This window comes from Mastomys coucha, unplaced genomic scaffold, assembly GCF_008632895.1.
Source record: "Mastomys coucha isolate ucsf_1 unplaced genomic scaffold, UCSF_Mcou_1 pScaffold22, whole genome shotgun sequence".
NCBI classification, from domain to species: Eukaryota; Metazoa; Chordata; class Mammalia; order Rodentia; family Muridae; genus Mastomys; species Mastomys coucha.
In genome coordinates, this window is record NW_022196905.1 from 37,351,578 (window position 1) to 37,357,557 (window position 5,980).

Below are 5,980 nucleotides of genomic sequence, written 5' to 3' on the forward strand. Positions count from 1 at the left end.
TTCAGTTTCCTTATGGAAAATAGTGCTTTCTGCTTCATGAGGTATTGTGAAGTCTAAATATATATATACAGAATAATATGCCCAGTCCCAAGGTTTATCTGATGAGCTTTTAAGAAACATTACTATGTCCCACCCCCCATCCATTATCTACAAAGTTACAAAGTTACAGTGTACCTTCTATTTCCACTGTTTAATACACATAAACAAAAATGTGGGGGCTTGCCCCAAATTATTCTCCAGAACAAAAGTTTTCTTTCTCATTTTTAATGGCTTAAAATGCTTATATTGCAAGAGCCTTCATTACTTGATTTAGAACAAAGACCTATTCACCAAGGTATGTTAGATGAAGTAGCTTGGTGTTGATCTTCAAGTCACTGAGGGTATTCAGTTTTTTTTTTTTTTTTTTTAAGTCTCACAAGAATTTTTTGACTTTTGTGATGTTGGAGGCATCATTTTCTACATAGAAACAGAAAAAATAAAAATAAATACTCCCTAGAGAACACAAGGAACAAATGAAAATTTCAGGAAACATAAGTCAAAAGAGATTCCTCCCAAATCAACAAAATGACAGGAACTAATAGACATGTTTCAGTTACTTTAAATTTTGATGATTTCAACTCCCCAGTTAAATAAGTTAAATGTACTGGAACAGATAAGAAGGTCCATCTTATATACCACACTAGCAAGAATAAATGTTACTGTAGAGTGAAAGGATAGAAAATTTTATTCTCAAACAAGATATTATAGAAATTACTTTAGTAAATGGTCACCATGTAAGTATTACACGTGAAGAATAAAAGACAAAATATGAAAATGGGAACTGATGACTTAGAATCAAATCTACAGAAGTGATAGAGTGGTTTGGAAGCCAATTTGCTCAGAGCATTGAACTTGACTCCAGTAACTTACAAAAGAGGCTCAATGATGCACAAAACATGGCATCAAGGCGTCAGGTGGAACACTGGGTAAAGTACTTACACAAATGTGATGGTTGAAAAATCACTCTCAAGGTAATATGCCATTTACATATACTATTCATAATATATTTTCTCATATTTTATATAAGTAAATCAGTAATGTAAATAGACATTAGACTGTCATCAGCATCCACAAAAACTATCTAATCAGATTCACCTCAAATTCCAAAGGGTTTCTTCATTAGGAAAATGGAGTTGTACCTGACAGTAGTAAATCCTCCTCATCCTGACATCACACTAAGCAGGCATGAGGCCTGAGCCTGTTGAATACGCCACACAAGTCTTTCTGGCCAGGTGGCACTCTGCACTGAGACACAGAAGAGCTTGGCTTTCTGCCTGACTTTAAAGGAGTGTTTCATTTTATGGTTAAATTCCCTGTATTCTCTATTTATTCATTGACAATTTCACACATATGCGCCATGCATGGTGCTTACATACCTCCTTCCTCCATTACCCTCTCTTACCCCCTCCTTCTGAAATCTTCCTCCTTTTCAACTCCTGCCAACCCTCTCATGACTTTATTTCATTGCTTACATGGTTTAGGTAGGCATATGCTAGAGTAGACAGAGTCCACATCACTGAAGAAAAGAATAGCCACCTCTGACAACTGCCATCTGTTAACAGCTCCCCAGGAAGGATGCAATTCCTTTCAGCAAGCCCCCCGAACACACACACAAGTATAATGAATACTGAAAAATCCAATCCTATGCAGGCTTTCTGCAGAGATGCATAGCTGTAGTATATCCATATTCCAATGACAAGGCATGATAGCAGAGTTTTACAATGGTCTTTGCCATTCTTCTACATAAGAACACTTTGTTTTTATTTATTTTACTTTTTATACTATATATTTTATTATGGTCTTTCCCTCTTCTAGGACCTCCCAGTTTTCCTACCCACCCAATTTCATGCTCTTTCTCTCATAAAATTTTTAGTAAATCAAAAAGTAAAAAAAAATCAAACCAACAAATAAAAAAAGCATAGGTGTGTGTGTGCACGCGAGTGTGTGCACACACACACACACACACAAACACCCCAAATCACCAGCCAACTACTCCTGAGTTTTGGACTTGCTTAGAATGTGGTTGATCTACCCAATGTCTCTATTAGAGAAAACTAGGATTTTTTTCTCTTCCAGCAGGTATCTGCTGTAAATGAAGTCTTACAGAAAAGTTGGGAAAAAATGATTGACGGACCTGCAGAAGACATGAACTCCACAGAGCTGGGCTTCCCCTTCTAAGAGGACTGGGGGAGGACTTACGTGAGGAAGTACTGAGAGGAGAGGAAGGGTTGATATTGAGTTGTAAAGTGAATAGGTAATTTTTTTTTTTTAAAGAAAAGATTGCTTGCTGTTGAAAACCATTGTCAGGTTTATTCCAAAATAAACCTGTCTCTGTCGTTGGGGGAAAAATGCCAAACCAACAAACAACAAAAAAGCACACACACACACACACACACACACACACACACACACACACACACACATACACATACACATCTTACTCAATTACTTCTGAGCATGGGGCTTAAAATGTGATTGGTATACCTAATTGGAGAAAACTGACTTTCCTTTTCTTCAAGCAGGTATATATTGTAAATTTACTCTTGGTTAGGGGTAGGTCTTTGTGACTAGCTCCCATTTTCCAGGCTGGGATTGTGTTTATCTTGAACTTGAGTAGGTCGTGTGCATGCTGTCACAACCTCTGTGAGCTCATGTGCATGAGCCTTGTTGTACCTACAAGATGCTGTTTTGTTGGAGTTAACCACCACCTCTGAATCTTACAATCGTTTTATTTCCTCTTCCACATAGATCTCTGAGCTTTGAGGGAAGGATTTCATAAAGACATGCCTCTTAGGGTTGAGTACTCCAAAAACATTTAATGTCTGTCCATTGCCCAGTTTAGTGCCTCTGTGTTAATCATCATCGACTGCAAGAAGTTTCTCTGAGGAGGGTTGAGTGATACACTGATATATGGTAATGTGTCATTAAGAGTCACTTTTAAAAACATAATTAGTAAAATTTATTGAAAATATTTATACATATTTCAGATTCCTTCATAGTTGAATATTAAGATAGAATATTTATAATTTCAGAATTGCCATTCAAAGGCATTTGTTATTGTTCTAGGAAGAAACATGTTGTCTCTAGTGAGATAAAAGAGAAGCTAAAGTTTCTTTGTATGACTAATTCTAAATACTGTGTTCAGCACATAAATCACAGATTATCTAACAGGAGATTGGAATGAGATGCCTCCTCCTCTCTCAAGCCATTAGTTATGGAAAGCAATTAAGAACTGTTTGATACTATATACTATGTTCCTTTAGCAGAATAATAGTAGTAACTTTTCTCCTGGGTACATGACCTGTCTAACCTCAGGCTTTTGGTCATTTTAACAGTGCCAGATGCAGTACCTGACTAACACAGATGTAGAGGCTCACAGCCATCCATTGAACTGAGTACAGGGTCCCCAATGAAGGAGTTAGAGAAAGGACCAAAGGAGCTGAGGGGTTTGCAGCCCCTTAGGATGAACAACAATATGAACTAACTAGTACTCTCAGAGCTCCCAGGACTCAACCACCAACCAAGGACTATACATGGTGGGACTGATTGTTCTGGCAGCATGTGTATAGTAGAGGATTGCAAAGTTGATCATTAATGGGAGGAGAGGCCCTTGACCCTGTGAAGGTTCTGTGCCCCAGTGTAGGGGAATGCCAGGGCCAATAAGTGGGAGAGGGTAGGGTGGCAAGCATGGGGAGGGGGGAGGCAACAGGGGTTTGTTCTTGTTGTTTTTGTTTGTTTGCTTGCTTGCTTGTTTTTTGGAGGGGAAACTGGAAAAGGAGAAATCATATGACATGTAAATAAAGAAAATAACGAATAAAAAAACAGTGTCAGATGTAAATTCTATCTCATGGAATGGGCCTTAAATTTAATAAAAAGCATGGTTGGTTACTCTCAGAACTTGTGTGCCACTATTGTACCAGTAGATCTGCAGATTCATAGCTGAGTGATGCTGATGATGTATTTTCTCCTCTCCTAGTGTACAAAGTACTTTACAGCACCATGAACTGTAGGAGTTAAACTTCTAGTTGGTCCTCAGCTTTATTTCTTCATGTTTGATGGCATAAGTAGTGTCTTCAGCAAGAGCATCTTATTATCAGGTTGTCTATGGTAACCAATAGCATTGGCAATGGCATATAATGTTTGGATGAGTCTATGGGACCTCTTTGACCAAAGACTCAACAATATGTAACCCGTTCATGGTTCTGAGGGTTTTACCTGGTAGTATATGATGTATACTTGGGGCATTGTCTCCCTTGTTATATTGTAAATCCATTTAAATTTACTTTGTATATGTATATATTTTAGGAAGTATCTGCAGTATTAGGTTTACATATGGCTTTTCCGAAGGTCATTAGTGTTAGTTATTCTTCCTTTTATTTGTCCCCTTTACTCTGTCTTCTCATTCTCCTCTTCCTTTAACTTTCTATTCTCATTCCTTCTTTATCCCTTTAAAGGAACACTTCTTAAAGGTGAGAAATGCTTTATCCTCAAGCCTAGACTAATGTCAGCTATAAACTGGAACTACTAAAACCTTGTTTCAAAAGAAAAAAAAATATCCTGTGCACATGTGACATCATCAGGAAGAAACCCTGCCCCTGGTGGCAATGGATGAATCTGAGTTTCTTATGCAAGTGAAATATTCAAAGACAGTTCAGCCTTACTTACACATAGAACCTTAAGACAGCAAACACAGAGATGCATAGACACTCACAGGGTTTGCTGTGTTCCAGCAGTGGTTGAGATAGAGGAAATGGAAACATGTTTGCAAAGGTACTAACGTGCACTTGAAAGATGCACATGTTCTAAGAGTCTAATATAGAGCACAGGAGGAGGGCATGTCAATTAGCTTGATTGTGGCTATCACTATGCAATGAATATGTAAATCTAATCAGGACATTGTACACCTTGAATGCATTCAATCTTTATTTCTCAAATGAACATTTTAAAGTTTCAAAAAGTACTTTACATATGAATACTACTTATAAGGAATCAAACTCTTCAGCACTGGATTTGTTAAACAAATACTGAGAGAACCAGCACCTGTTAGCAATTCTGTCACCTTGTAAACTGAACACTGCAGAACATTACTAAGGCAAAAAACTTAGAGGGTCAACACAGACGCGCATCGACCTTATGTCTTTCATCTACAATTGCATGTACACCCAAGAAAAATAAGATAAACTAAAATGTAATTAAATTGATACAGTTGTGTTCAATAATGAGAATTAAGTGAAAATGTTCAGTATATATTGTATGAAATAAGAGAGCAGTGAGCTTTTTCCAGAACCATTGTGTGGTATGTGTGTGTGTGTGTGTGTGTGTGTGTGTGTGTGTGTGTGTATGTGTGTGTGTTTGTGTCTGTGTGTGCATGAATACACACATCCTCTCACACGATCTAGGAGAAGGCATATAATTTGTCTCTGCTGAGCACACACAAGACAGAAGCTCTCAAGCCATTGGTAATTGCAAACACATTACTAACTATCTTTTCCTACTCCCATGAGAAGCCAGAGAAACAAGATCTAAAACATTTTCTACTGTTAACTACAGAGAATACTTCTGTGGTTTAAGTCAAATGACCAATAAACCCAGTGACCTGCCAGTTTAAATTTCTAAACATAGAAGCCCTATAATTGGTAAAATTCCTACCCCCAGATCCACCAGGGGCCCACATTTATGTTAAACTCTGTAATATCAAATCTCTTGCTACTGATAAGTTTCAAGAAAGCAGACATGTCAACTCTGGATCTGTAATGTAAAGAAACAACTAGAAACATGGGATTCTGAAACAACTTTTAAAATCAGAGCTGAAATTGTAGTACCACCAAGTACTGTAAAATTAAGAAAAATAGATAAGTAGACTACAGATTATGGCGCCGAGGGGAAATTGGTGAAGAGACAACAGGAAAATGGTAACTTGGAGATCAAAAGGAAGGAAAGT